Here is a 15,660-nt window from a genome sequence, read left to right as displayed (position 1 = left end):
TTGGTAATAAAACAAAATAAAACATAGTAAGATTAAAAATTCAAAAAGCATATTAAAGTTAATAACAGGTTCAGAAAAAAAATAGTAAATTGGAAGACAGACTTGAAGAAAATCCTAGTATGTACTAAAAGGATGTAAAACATTAAAGAATAAATAAAAGCTGTAAAGATAGAATGCATCTCAAAGGAAGGAAATACAGAAAACACAGAAAATAGGGGAGAACAAAATATAAAGAGATAAAGCCAGAGAATTTCCTTGACAAAAGACTTCAGGATGTAACGGAAATGCAGAATAGAGAATGGTTGACTGTGATGAAAGGTAGATTCAGGTATGACTTACATGAGCTGAAATTTTTCTGAGCTGAGTTTTGAAGGAACATGCTGGTGAATTATAGAGATGGGCATGTTTGAATGTAGATAAAGTTCTTGACTGACTCTGTGTCCTCTATTTTAATAAATAAGGTAATGTATAAATCCCGTAATCACCAGTCAGAGAGGACTCTAATTTCTCTGTGATGACTTGGCACTTATCATACTGGGTGTAAATTTTATTTTGCCATCTACAAATTAAATGTTAGCCTTCCAATTTTCCAATGAACTATATTACAAATGGAAGGTATAAGTGATAGGTGAAGCTGTTCACTAGTGTTGCTGGAGCAGGCTTAAGCTACCTTAAAAGAGTCAAATAAAACCTATCTTCTCAAGCTGTATTCTGTGACACCATGTTGGTAATTTGAAATTGGCCACGATGGGGGTATTTATCACAGAAATTGGCAGTTGCTACAATTTAGGACTAACATTTCTAGAGTCAGTTATTAAGTAATTTTTTATATAAAAATGAAGCTATCCTGCAATGATAGTGGGCTGCATTTATCTTTTCAAATTATTGTTCTTTTAAAAAAATTGAAATATCCTAGATATACACTATTATGTTAGTTTAATGTATACTACATAGTGATTTGAGACTTTTGCATACATTTTGAAAGGATCATCACAATAAGTCCAGTAAAATCTGTCCCTATATAAAGTTATTACAGGATTATTGACCATATTCCTTATGCTAATATTGCATTCCCATAGCTTATTTATTTTATAATTGGAGGTTTTTACCTCTTAATCTCCTTCCTTCATTTCATCCCCCTATATCCCCACCTTTGGCAACCACCCTTTTGTTCTCTGTACCTATAAACCTGTTTTCACATCCTTTGATTTAGATTTAGTTTTATTTAGATTCCATATATAAGTGATAGCATACAGTATTTAACAGTATCTCTCTCATTTACTTTACTTATCTAGATCCATCCATGTTGTCACAAATGGCAGGTTTATTTTCTTTATGGCTCAGTAATACTGTACTGTGTACATATACTACAACTTCTTTATCGATTCATCTATTGATGAGCACTTAGGTTGCCTCTGTATTTTGACTGTTGTAACCAATGCTGCAATGAACATAGTGATGCAGCTATCTTTTCTAATTACAGTTTTCATTTTCTTCAGATAAATAACCTGAAGTGAAATTGCTTTTTTTTTTGGCTTTACATAATGACTAAACCAGTTTTCAATCCCACCAACAGAGTTAAGTGCAATCTCCATGTCCTCACCAACCCTCATCTTTGTTGTCTTTTTGATGATAGCCATTTTGACAGGTGTAATGGTATCTCATTGATATGATTTGCATTTCACTAATGATTTGTGATGTTGAACATCTTTTTTTCCATATTAACTCTTTATCAGTTATATCATTTGCAAATATTTTCTGCCATTCAGTAGGCTGCCTTTTCATTTGTTGATCATTTCTTTTGTGTTGCAGAAGCTTTTTAATTTGATGTAGTCCCGCTGTATTGGCCTTGTTCTCCGCTTTTCGATTTTGCTGTTTGGCGGCGTCGCCCTGCTCAGTTCTGCCTCCGGCCCGCCATCTCCTTGAGACCTAACACCGTGGACGCCGACGAGGCTGGAAGGGGCAGGTTGCGAGCTGGTGGTCACACCGCTGGCGCTTTGGCCCAGCTGAAGGCGGGAGGCACTGGGCCTGGCCTCACCTCAGGCCTGGTGGAACAGCTGTCGACCGCGTTCTCCGGGAGGTGCCAGCGGGCCCCGTTCTCCCACTCCTTGGGTCGACTCGAGGAGGCCTCCTCTAGTCGCGCGTCTTCACGGCGCCCCCGTGAGTGTCCGGCGGGCGGGAGGGAGAAGGCGCGAGTGGAGCCCGGGATTGGGCCTCCTCTGCACGGGGCGACCATCAGCCGCCGCGGTGTTGGGCTGCAGGCCCAGTCTGGGGCCGGGGGTCTCCCTTGGCCGTCAGCCTGCCGGCCCCAGGACCCAGGGCGAGGGTGGCGGTGGGGCTTTTAATGGAGTTCCCGGGGCTGTCCTGAGTGTGGGCGTGTGTCCATGTTTCTTGTTTTGGTGTCCGGAGCGAGCGTGGCAGTGGCAGTCCGGGAACGCTGGATTCTTGGTTCACATCCTTTCTCGCCCGTGTATCTGGCGTCACTAGTCACCGGTCCTACCTAACTGCTGGGACCGAATCTTGGCAGAGAGCCGCCTGCTCCTTCAGAATATTTCTGTTTTGCCACAGCTAGGGATTGCTGAATCGCTTCTTGTAATTGCAGATGCCATCAATGGCAAGCCACTCCAGTACTCTTGCCTAGAAAATCCCAAGGATGGAGTGTGGTAGGCTGCAGTCCGTGGGGTCGCTAAGAGTCGGACATGACTGAGCAACTTCACTTTGACTTTTCACTTTCACACATTGGAGAAGGAAATGGCAACCCACTCCAGTGTTCTTGCCTGGAGAATCCCAGGGACGGGGGAGCCAGGTGGGCTTCCGTCTATGGGGTCACACAGAGTCAGACACGACTGAAGTGACTTAGCAGCAGCAGTTTATTTTTGGTTTTACTTCCCCTACCTGAGGAAACAGATTAAAAAAATTTTTTTTCTGCTTTGATGTCAAAGATCAGGCTGTGTATATTTTTTTTAGGAGTTTTATGGTTTCAGATCTTGCATGGGCATCATCTAAAAATTTCTTCTAAAGCCAGTTTTCTAGAGCTGAATTCTTTTCATTTTTGCTGTGTGTAAAACTCTATCTCTCCTTCAGATTTGGATGATAGCCTTGCTTGGTAGAATATTATTGGATGTGTTTTTCTTTTTTAAATTTTTTTCCTTTCATCACTTTAAATACATTGTGCCACGCCCTTCTGGCCTGCAAGCTTTCTGCTAAACGTCAACAGATAGTCGTATGAGATTTCCTTTGTATATAACTCTTTGCTTTTCTCTTTCTAAGATTCTATCTGTATTTTTAATTCTTAACATTTTAATTATGATGTGTTTTTTTATGGATTTCTTTTGGTTCATCTTGTTTGGGATGCTGTACTTCCTGGATTTAGATGTCTATTTCTTTCTGCAGCTTACGGAAGTTTTCATCTATTATTTCTTCAAGCAAGTTATCTGCTTTTTTTTCTCTCTCCTCTCCTTCTGAAGGGACTCTTATAATGCAAATGTTGTCCAGTGATCTTTTAAGTCATCCTCATATTTTAAATATCATTCTCTGCACAGATTAGATGATTTCCACTACTTTGTCTTCCAGATCATCTATCAGGCTCAGCAGCACGCTCCCCTCTGGTCACCAGAGCTCGGTGCTCTACAGGTATGCTCTTTGTGGGCTGCATGTACTTTTGATGTGGAAAGGTTGACTGCTGTGGGCATATTGGTAGGTGGGCTGGCCCCCAGCCCAGCTGGCTGTGAGGCCATGCCTTGTGTGTTGGCTCTGGGCTGCTGGAAGGTGGGATATATTTCCCTTGCAATTGACTGGGTAGCCCGGAGTGACTCAGGCTGGTACAGCCAGCTGTCTACATGACTCAGGGAGGTTGCAGGGCTGGTTCTGGCCCACTGGGAAGGTGGGAACTGGTCCCTACAGGGTCATCTGTGTGGCCAGAGGGGGATAGGCGTAGTGCCAACATGCTGCATGGTATGGCTCTATTCCAGGCAGTAACAGGTTAGAGGAAGGATTCCAAAATGGCACTTATCACTGCTGGTGCTATTATGATAGAATGACCTCCTAGAAAAGGCTGCTACCAGTGTCCTGTTGTTACAAGGAGTCCTAGTTGCCTTCTGTTTCTCCAGGAGGCTCTCTTAAGATCAGCAAGTAGAGACCCCTTTTTAATTATTGTCCATATACTGGGACTCAGAGCTTGTGATATTTCTATATACCCTTTAAGAACGGAATCTCTGTTTTACATTGTCATCCAGCTCTCCTGAACATAAACATCACTGGTTTTCAAAGCTGGATGTTCTGGAGGCTCATCTTCCTGGTGCAGGACCCTCGGGATGGGTAACCCAATATGGGGCACAGACCCTCAACCTTGGGGAGGACCTGAATGATTATGGTATTTATTTTTTTGTGAATTGCCAGCCCAGAGGTGTGTGTCCTGACTGTACTATGTCTTTGGCTCCGTACTCACTTGCTGTGGTTCTTTCTTTGTCATTAGGTGTGGAAAATCTTTTCTGCTCATCTTCAGATCATACTCATAGATAGTTGCTTTGTGAGTAGTCATAATTCTGGTGTGTCAACAGAAGGAAGTGAGTTCAGTTTCTTTTCACCTACTATCTTGGCTACCTCTCTCTCCATGTTACAGCAATTATCAGAAACAAAGTTTAGGTTACTATTTCAAGATTTTAGATTACAATAAGGTACCTGGCGTGCTGTGGTTCATAGGGTCACAAAAAGTTGGACACAACTAAGCAACTGAACTGAACTGAAGGTACCACTGTGATGCATGCTGAAACACAATAAAAGCATCTCTCTCTTGTTAGGTTAAAGTACACTGTTTTGACCCCTTTGTGAAAGAACACAATAATGAGGCTGAAGTGCCCTGTTGTTGGTGGTCTTTTTCTTTTTAATTTGGCTGCACTGGGTCTTCATGAAGCATGGAGGATCTTAGTTGTGACATGTGGGATCCAGTTCTTTGTCCAGGGATCAAACCCAGGTCCCCTGCATGAAGAGCATGGAATCTTAGCCACTGGACCACCAGGGACGTCCCCAACCCTGTTTTTGACACTGCCAAAAATGAGAACAATTAGGACATGGAGAAAATTATAATAAGAGGCGTAAAACTGCTAGACTTGGTAAACACCCCAAGGATATATTTTTTTCTCTAAAATGATGACAACAATAAGAATAACTAAAAATAGTTAATTCAGTTCAGTTCAGTTCAGTCGCTCAGTCGTGTCCGACTCTCCGCGACCCCGTGAATCACAGCACGCCAGGCCTCCCTGTCCATCACCAACTCCCGGAGTACACTCAAACTCATGTCCACAGAGTCGGTGATGCCATCCAGCCATCTCATTCTCCGTCGTCCCCTTCTCCTCCCGCCCCCAACCTTTCCCAGCATCAGAGTCTTTTCGTGAGTCAACTCTTCGCATGAGGTGGCCAAAGTATTGCAGCTTCAGCTTTAGCATCAGTCCCTCCAATGAACATCCAGGATTGATCTCCTCTAGAATGGACTGGTTGGATCTCCTTGCAGTATAAGGGACTCTCAAGAGTCTTCTCCAACACCACAGTTCAAAAGCATCGATTCTTCGGCGATCAGCTTTCTTCACAGTCCAACTCTCACATCCATACATGACCACGGGAAAAACCATTGCCTTGACTAGACGGACCTTGGTTGGCAAAGTAATGTCTCTACTTTTTAAAATACTATCAAGGTTGGTCATAACTTTCCTTCCAAGGAGCAAGCGTCTTTTAATTTCATGGCTGCAATCAGCATCTGCAGTGATTTTGGAGCCCAAAAAAATAAAGTCTGACACTGTTTCCACTGTTTTTCCATCTATTTCCCATGAAGTGATGGGACCAGATGCCATGATCTTTGTTTTCTGAATGTTGAGCTTCAAGCCAACCTTTTCACTCTCCTCTTTCACTTTCATCAAGAGGCTTTTGAGTTCCTCTTCTCTTTCTGCCATAAGGGTAGTGTCATGGATCCTTTAAAACCACCTTTAAAACATGTATGGTGAAAATACCTGAAAACTATGTCTTTGTAAGTTTATCATGGGTTGTTCATACTTGTGTGTGTTACAAACAGTTGTTTAGGAATGATTTAGCTGAGCACAATTTTAAAAGATCATATGGAAGAATAATTTATGCCAATAATATTTTGGTCTAATGAAAAAGCCCATTAAGATATAAAGTGTCACAGTACAGCAACATTTGCTAGTTGAAACTGTTGTACTTTCTACATCCACTGGGAGAAATTTTCCCATGGATCTCTTGTGTTTCTGGCATCTATAAATCAGAGGCACTAATGACTTTGTTCTGGAGTAATGTTTCAAGAATTTTGTATAGCACACAGCTTTGGAACGTATTGTATCTTCTCCTGAAGTCGAGGGGCATTTTGTTTATTGCTCAGGATAGTGAAGATTATATCTCCCTTTGGGGCAAAGATTGGTTGAGTAGGTTTGCCTTCAAATCAGGGTTTATATTTTAAGTTCCCGTAGCTGTGATGCAAACCTATTTTGTATACTTTATCCAGCTGAACCTATCAGCATATTGCCTTCAGGGATCTGTGAAGCAAGGGAAGATGATGTGGACTTGAAGCACAGGCTGTTTCCTGTCCAGTAAGTAAAACTTCTTTGTCTCTGACCCAGGACTCTCCTGTATTTTGCCATATGTGAAACCTTAGCAGATTGGTTTGTCAGCTTGTATTTAGTACAAAGTCTCAGACCCGTCACTGTTCTCAACACATCGATCCTTCCAATTTTGGCTTTTCTTCTTTGCACTGCTCATCCTTTTAGTCACAGTTCATTTCATCCTTTCGTCCCTCCTTCCACTCTTATATCACCTTATTTCTCATTGTTCTTTGTTTACTCAATCTAACCTCATCCTCTGTATAGGTAAATAGCACCTAGTACAGAGCTTGACTTGTGATATGTATTTGTTAAATGAACCAATGCATTTATAAGTTTCTATCTCTAAAGAGTATTTCTCACTTGGTTTATCACTGACAACTTGAATTAAATGTACAATGTGTTACTTAATTCAGTTTTGATTTTCAATTGTTAATTTCCTTTCAAATTGTAGTATATTGATGGATTGTAGCAATATTATGAACTATATTTTTCAAGAGTTTTCTGCACGATTTTCTTCTTTCTAGGGATTTTTTTTCTCTCTCTCTCTCCCTGTCCCTTCCTTTTGATGTACAGGGCCATTTAAGTCCTACATGTATTTGTGAAAAACTAAAACCCCAAATCTAAGCCTGTTGAACCTCTTGTCGCACAAGTATTTGAAAGAATGATACTTAAGGGAAATAGAAAATGACACTTTTCCCCTCATCTTTTGAAGAGGAAATGATCCACCCCCCTTCAATTCTACCAAAAGAGATCCCCAGCTCATTTTCCTTAGCAAGAGCTTTAAAGTGTAAAAAACTCATCAAACATCTTTTCCTCTGAGACAATGTCATCTGAGTTCAAAGGATGTACACAGCTCTGCAAAACTGCTGTCTTGTTTCAGTGATAAGACTTTGGCTTTCATTTTATGTTTGATTCCAAGAAAATCAAATCTGTTTTTATGTACACTATGACTATAACTAAATCAGGAAATTAGAAATAATCTATTTCTGCAGACAGCTAGAGGGGAAAAGTTTCTAGTTAAAAAAAAAATCCTGAAATTACTCTTCGGCTAGGTTTCATTTTCATTCTCAAGATATACTCAGTTATTTAAACTAAAATATGTATATTTATTCTTCCACACAATGGACAAAACTGATACTGTTGCTCTCAGGAAACAATACTGTCTTCCTCCTATGGCTGAAAGTGAAAGAGAAAGAAAAGTCATTCAATGGTGTCTGACTCTTTACGACCCCATGGACTATACAGTCCATGGACTTCTCCAAGCCAGAATACTGGAGTGGGTAACCTTTCCCTGCTCCAGGGGATCTTCCCAACCCAGGGATCAAACCCAGGTATCCCGATTGCAGGTGGATTCTTTACGACAGAAGCTCAAGAATACTGGAGTGCATAGCCTATCCCTTCTCCAGTGGAGCTTCCCAACACAGGAATCAAACTGGGTCTCCTGCACTGCAGGCAGATTCTTTACCAACCTTTACTGCATAACTGAAAGATTGAGGGCAATGCTTGCTGCTTGTTTATATTCCCCTCAAGCTGGTCAAAACTTCTGCACCAAAATGATTAGAATTTTTAAAAAGAACTTCAATGTTTATCCAGTGACTTACTGAATTACAGTTTCTAAACATCGCCGAAGAATTGATGCTTTTGAACTGTGGTGCTGGAGAAGACTCTTGAGAGTCCCTTGGACTGCAAGGAGATCCAACCAGTCCATTCTAGAGGAGATCAGTCCTGGGTGTTCATTGGAAGGATGCTAAAGCTGAAACTGCAATACTTTGGCCACCTCATGTGATGAGTTGACTCACTGGAAAAGTCTCTGATGCTGGGAGGGACTGGGGGTGGGAGGAGAAGGGGACAGCAGAGAATGGGATGGCTGGATGGCATCACCGACTCGATGGACATGAGTTTGAGTGAGCTCCGGGAGTTGGTGATGGACAAGGAGGCCTGGTGTGCTGTGATTCATGGGGTCGCAAAGAGTCGGACACGACTGAGTGACTGAACTGAACTGAAATATGGGACACAGAAAATCTTCATTAAAAAAAAAACAAAAAACTAGGAGAACTTCCCTGGTGGCCCAGTGGTTAAAGGCCATGCTACCAATGCAGGGAGTGCTGGTTTGATCCCTGGTCAGGGAAATACATATGGACATCCCCAGATGGTTGACACCAAAATCAGATTGATTATATTCTTTGCAGCCAAAGATGGAGAAGCTCTATACAGTCAGCAAAAACAAGACCGGGAGTTGACTGTGGCTTGGATCATGAACTCTTTATTGCCAAATGCAGGTTGAAATTGAAGAAAGTGGAGAAAACCACTAGACCATTCAGGTATGACCTAAATCAAACCCCTTATGACTATACAGTAAAACTGAGAAATAGATTTAAGGGACTAGATCTGATAGAGTTCTTGACGAATTATGGATGGAGGTACGTGACATTGTATAGGAGATAGGAATCAAGACCATCCCCAAGATAAAGAAATGCAAAAAGGCAAAATGGCTGTCTGAGGAGGCTGTACAAATAGCTGTGAAAGAAAGGAAGCGAAAAGCAAAGGAGAAAAGGAAAGATATACCCATTTGAATGCAGAGTTCCAAAGAATAGCAAGGAGAGATAAGAAAGCCTTCCTCAGTGACCAGTGCAAAGAAATAGAGGAAAACAATAGAATGGGAAAGACTTGAGATCTCTTCAAGAAATTAGGGATACCAAGGGTATATTTCATGCAAAAATGTGCTCAATAAAGGACAGAAATGGTATGGACCTAACAGAAGTAGAAGATATTAAGAAGAGGTGGCAAGAATACACAGAACTGTACAAAAAAGGTGTTCACAATCCAGGTAATCATGATGGTGTGATCACTCACCTAGACCCAGACGTCCTGGAATGTGAAGACAAGTGGGCCTTAGGAAGCATCACTACGAACAAACTAGTGGAGGTGATGGAATTCCAGTTGAGCTATTTCAAATCCTGAAAGATGACGCTGTGAAAGTGCTGCACTCAATATGTCAGCAAATTTGGAAAACTCAGCAGTGGCCAAGGGCTGGAAAAGCTCAGTTTTTATTACAATCCCAAGGAAATGCCAAAGAATGCTCAAACTACTGCACAATTACACCCATCTCACACACTAGTAAAGTAATGCTCAAAATTCTCCAAGCCAGGCTTCAGCAATACGTGAACCATGAAATTCCAGATGTTCAAGCTGGTTGTAGAAAAGGTAGAGGAACCCGAGATCAAATTGCCAACATCTGCTGGAACATAGAAAAAGCAAGGGAATTCCAGAAAAACATCTATTTCTGCTTTATTGACTCCTCCAAAGCCTTTGACTATGTGGATCACAATAACACTGGAAAGTTCTGAAAGAGATGGGAATACCAGACCACCTGACCTGCCTTTTGAGAAATCTTTATGCAGGTCAGGAAGCAACAGTTTGAATTGGACATGGGAAAACAGACTGGTTCCAAAAAGGAAAAGGAGTACGTCAAGGCTGTATACTGCCACCTTGCTTATTTAACTTCTATTCAGAGTACATCATGAGAAACGCTGGGCTGGAAGAAGCACAAGCTGGAATCAAGATTGCTGGGAGAAATATCAATAACCTCAGATATGCAGATGACACCACCCTTATGGCAGAAAGTGAAGAAGAACTAAAGAGCCTCTTGATGAAAGTGAAAGAGGAGAGTTAAAAAGTTGGCTTAAAGCTCAACGTTCAGAAAACTAAGATCATGTCATCTGGTCCCATCACTTCATGGCAAATAGATGGGGAAACAGTGACCGACTTTATTTTTTAGGGCTCCAAAATCACTGCAGATGGCGATTGCAGCCATGAAATTAAAAGACACTTATTCCTTGGGAGGAAAGTTATGACCAGCCTAGACAGCATAAAAAACAGAGACATTACTTTGCCAGCAAAGATCCATCTAGTCAAGGCTATGGTTTTTCCAGTGGTCATGTATGGATGTGAGAGTTGGACTGTGAAGAAAGCTGATCGCCGAAGAATTGATGCTTTTGAACTGTGGTGTTGGAGAAGACTCTTGCGAGTCCCTTGGACTGAAAGGAGATCCAATCAGTCCATCCTAAAGGAGATCGGTCCTTGGTGTTCACTGGAAGGACTGATGTTGAAGTTGAAACTCCAATACTTTGGCCACCTGATGCGAAGAGCTGATTCATTTGAAAAGACCCTGATGCTGGGAAAGATTGAGGGCAGGAGGAAAAGGGGATGATAGAGGATGAGATGTCTGGATGGCATCACCGACTAGATGGACATTGGTTTGGGTGGACTCTGGGAGTTGGTGTTGTACGGGGAGGCCAAGCGTGCTGTGATTCATGGGGTCGCAAAGAGTCAGACACGACTGAGTGACTGAGCTGAACTGAACAAGGAAATAAGAGCCTGCATACTGTGATGGGTGGCCAAAAAATATTCTAGGATATGTGATTTTATTGATATCGTAGTATATACAGATCCATTCAATATAGTAATGCTCATTATAATGCTTGAGCTATAATATATAAACTTTCTTATGCATTCAAAAATAATATTTAGATATGAAATCAACTATACTTCAGTAACCCTTAGAAAATGAAGAATGATAAACTACTCTCAAAAGTATATTTTCTCTTCAAGTTCATACATATCTTGGGTAAATTTAAAAATATTGAGATAGTCTAAAACCGATAACATTAAAATGTTCACCAAAATGATATATAATGAGTAACTGTTTTTGATGAAAGATTCTATCCATTTTTAACCTCAAATATCAAATCAAATATTTAGAAATTTTACTCTGTATATGTCCTGATCAAATAGAGGTAGATACTTTCAGAATGAAGGCAGTTGATGCCTTTATTTCTCAATAAGTTTCCCCCACCCTCTTCAACAAACCTTACTAACATCATTTTAGCATCTAATTGAGCATGATCATGCATAGAGCAAAGTGAAGAAATTGTTGAAAATTATCTTCATTACTTCCAGTCTAATGTCTTTCATTTACTGATTCTGATAATTTTGGTAGATACTCTAATAAGCGAATTAACATTCAGTTCAGTTCAGTCCAGTCGCTCAGTCGTGTCCAACTCTTTGCGACCCCATGAATCACAGCACGCCAGGCCTCCCTGTCCATCACCAATTCCTGGAGTTCACTCAAACTCATGTCCATCGAGTCGGTGATGCCATCCAGCCATCTCATTCTCTGTTGTCCCCGTCTTCTCCCACCACCAATCCCTCCTAGCATCAGACTCTTTTCCAGTGAGTCAAATCATCGCATGAGGTGGCCACAGTATTGGAGGTTCAGCTTTAGCATCAGTCCTTCTAATGAACACCCAGGATTGATCTCCTCTAGAATGGACTGGTTGGATCTCCTTGCAGTCCAGGGGACTCTCAAGAGTCTTCTCCAGCACCACAGTTCAAAAGCATCAATTCTTCGGCGATCAGCTTTCTTCACAGTCCAACTCTCACATCCATACATGACCACGGGAAAAACCACAGCCTTGACTAGATGGGCCTTGGTTGGCAAAGTAATGTCTCTGCTTTTTAATATGCTATCTAGGTTGGTCATAACTTTCCTTCCAAGGAGCAAGCGTCTTTTAATTTCCTGGCTGCAGTCAGCATCTCCAGTGATTTTGGAGCCCCAAAAAATAAAGTCTGACACTGTTTCCACTGTTTCCCCATCTATTTACCATGACGTTGCTGCTGCTACTGCTACTAAGTCACTTCAGTCGTGTCCGACTCTGTGTGACCCCATAGACGGAAGCCAACCAGGCTCCCCCGTCCCTGGGATTCTCCAGGCAAGAACACTGGAGTGAGTTGCTATTTCTTTCTCCAGTGTGTAAAAGTGAAAAGTGAAAGTGAAGTCACTAAGTCGTGTCCGACCCTTAGCGACCCCACAGACTGCAGCCTACCAGGCTCCTCCATCCATGGGATATTCTAGGCAATAGTACTGGAGTGGCTTGTCATTGCCTTCTCCCATGACGTTAACTGTACTCAAAAAGTGTATTGAACTGTGAAAAAATATTGCAAGTTAAAAACATATCAATTTTATCAATGAGGTCTTCTACTGTCATTTAGTTATTATATTTTAGATTATAATAAGGAGAGTATTGTTGGTAAACTATAAGCTACTGAGTCAAGGTTAAAAATTGAGCAATTTTAGCATATAATTCAGTCCTACTTATAATTGATTAAATATGTTGATAGAATTATTTCACTATAGCTTTTCAACAAATATTTCTTGAGTATTTAAGACATAATAGACACCTTCTCTTTTGTACACTGCTTTATCCCCTCTAATCCTCCAGTTTCCTGAGAATGCCAAGTTCTTTCTTGAGGCCTTTATTCTAGCTGCTTGTTCTTCCTGAGAGGCTCTGACCCCACTCCTCATACTTACCTTCCATTGTTCTCATAGGTAGTTTCTACAGATGCCAGCTTAAGATGCCATCTCTCTCTTAACCTATCTATGAAGCACCCCATTCTGTTCCACATTTTTATCTTGGCCTCCTATTTTTTCTTTATTGTACTGAATTTTATTTTGTTCTATTTATTCAGTTTACCTTCTTCAAGAATATGAGCTCTATTTGTTCAAATAAGCTTTCGTGTTGCTTGAAATAGGTAACTCCAGCACCTGGTTTAGCGTCTAGCATATGGACAGGGAGGCCTGGCATGCTGCGATTCATGGGATTGCAGAGTCGGACACGACTGAGCGACTGAACTGAACTGAACTGAATTACTTGACGTTTTGCAGTGCTCAAATAAGACAGTGTTTCTGAAACCCACTTTATAAATATTAAAAAGCTATGTGGAATGTTAGTTTGATGCATTTCAGTTCAGCTCAGTTGCTCAGTCGTGTCTCTTTGTGCCCCCATGGACTGCAGCACACCAGGCTTTCCTGTCCATCACCAACTCCTAGAGCTTGCTCAAACTCATGTCCATTGAGTCAGTGATGCCATCCAACCATCTCATCCTCTGTTGTCCCCTTCTCATCCTGCCTTTGACCTTTCCTAGCATCAGGGTCTTTTCCAATGAGTCAGTTCTTCACATCAGGTGGCCAAAGTATTGGAGTTTCAGCTTCAACATCAGTCCTTCCAATGAATAGTCAGGACTGATTTCCTTTAGGGTTGAATGGATTCAAGGCTATGGTTTTTCCAGTAGTTATGTATGGATGTAAGGGTTGGACCATAAAGAAAGCTGAGCACAGAAGAATTGATGCTTTTGAACTGTGGTGATACATTTTAGTAAACACTTACTGAGTATCTGATTCATGTTGAGTTTCAGAGTACCTTTTTGTTCAACACAAGTTAAAGATGGTTCCCACTTACCCTTTCTATCAGTTGAAATTGGACTCAATTACATATTTAAAAAAATAAAAATCAGTGACAGTGGCTTGGAGACATAGGGTTAATTTTTCTCACATAATGAGAAATCTTAGAAGTAAACAGTGGCTAGCCCTTTTTCAGTGGCTCTGGATGGTCAAGGTCTAGATACCTGTGATGCTTTTACCTTTAGCCTTGTAGTCTTAAAATGACTGTCTTAGTTCCTGCCTTCATGTCTGAGTTCCATGAAGCCCAAGACAGATAGGCGAAAAAGCACTCTCCCAAATGTTCCACCAAGCAATCTTGCTTATAGCTTGTTCACCACTACTAACCAGAAAGGAAAAGTTTATAAACGTAATATTTCAGCTGAGCACATTGACAGTCAAAAGGAAAGTTAGTATTTGGTTTCCTCAGAAGAACAGGAAAATAGTCATTGGATAAACAATTGTTTCTAGTCTTTAAAATCAGAGTTTAGCTAAAATGTGTTTTAAGCAATATGATTGCTTTTATTTTTTACTGTAGGTAAATTTTAAGTTGCAAAATTTAGCAAGACACAAAATCTAACAGGATAGTCTATCTTCAGCTATAAACAAGTATATACTACATAATTAATGAAAAATAGTTCTGTAGGTCCTGTGTGTGTGTGTGTAGATACACAGGGAATCAAAGGAAGGGAAGAATCAGGGAATCAACGGGAGGCCAGAGTCCAGTTTCCTCATCCTATATGCTTATATCAAAGCAAAGCCATCAAAGGTCTGCTATACAAACTTACTAACAAATATTCCAGTAAATAGGTTGTAACTACTTGTATTATGCCATTTAATTCAAGGAAATACTTCTTGTGATACTGGTCGATACAGGACAATGTCATACAGTAATAAAATGCTGCTTGTGTGGGAAGACATGACTGAGTCTTTCTCCAGTTTGTGGAATCGCATATAGGCATCTTTCACAGTTGATAAAGATTCTGCTGTCCAAACTCAAAGTTCCTCTGTCTTGCCCAACTCTTACTATGGGAAACTTTCCCATTTGTCTTTACATATTGACTAATGTCTCCATCTTCTCTCCTTGTTTTGTGTATCTGTAGAGTAAAATCCCTTTGGAATCAAGATTGCTGGGAGAAATATCAATAACCTCAGATATGCAGATGACACCACTCGTGGCAGAAAGTGAAGAGGAACTCAAAAGCCGCTTGATGAAAGTGACAGAGGAGAGTGAAAAGGTTGGCTTGAAGCTCAACATTCAGAAAACAAAGATCATGGTATCTGGTCCCATCACTTCATGGGAAATAGATGGGGAAACAGTGGAAACAGTGTCAGACTTTATTTTGGGGGGCTCCAAAATCACTGGAGATGCTGATTGCAGCCATGAAATTAAAAGACGCTTACTCTTTGGAAGGAAAGTTGAGGGAGGATAAAGGGAGGAGGGAGGTGGGAGGGGGGTTCAGGAGGGGGAACTTATGTAAACCCGGGGCAAATTCATGTCAATGTATGGCAAAACCAACCAATATGATATTGTAAAATAATTTGCCTCCAATAAAAAAATAAATTAATTACTTAAAAAAAAAAAGTAGAGACATTACTTTGCCAACAAAGGTCCGTCTAGTCAAGGCTATGGTTTTCCTGTGGTCATGTATGGATGTGAGAGTTGACTGTGAAGAAGAAGAAAGCTGATCGCCGAAGAATTGATGCTTTTGAACTGTGGGGTGGTGGTGGTTGTTCAGTCGCTAACTCGTGTCTGATTGTTATGCAACTTCATGG

At 41.0% G+C, this 15,660-nt stretch overlaps 1 long non-coding RNA gene across 1 annotated transcript; it reads left to right on the top strand.

Annotated features, from left to right (window-relative positions):
- The first annotated feature begins 1,825 nt into the window (after nt 1-1,825).
- On the top strand, nt 1,826-15,307 carry LOC129538486 (uncharacterized). Its single transcript, XR_008682223.2, has 3 exons — nt 1,826-2,160; nt 3,574-3,633; nt 14,988-15,307. It is a non-coding gene; the product is annotated as an uncharacterized LOC129538486 (long non-coding RNA).
- Nucleotides 15,308-15,660: the final 353 nt, after the last annotated feature.

Source organism: Moschus berezovskii, chromosome 2 (genome assembly GCF_049115385.1).
Source record: "Moschus berezovskii isolate FMDL1 chromosome 2, NW_MosBer_1.0, whole genome shotgun sequence".
In the NCBI taxonomy this organism is placed as follows: domain Eukaryota; kingdom Metazoa; phylum Chordata; class Mammalia; order Artiodactyla; family Moschidae; genus Moschus; species Moschus berezovskii.
This window is presented reverse-complemented; position numbering and strand designations above follow the sequence as displayed.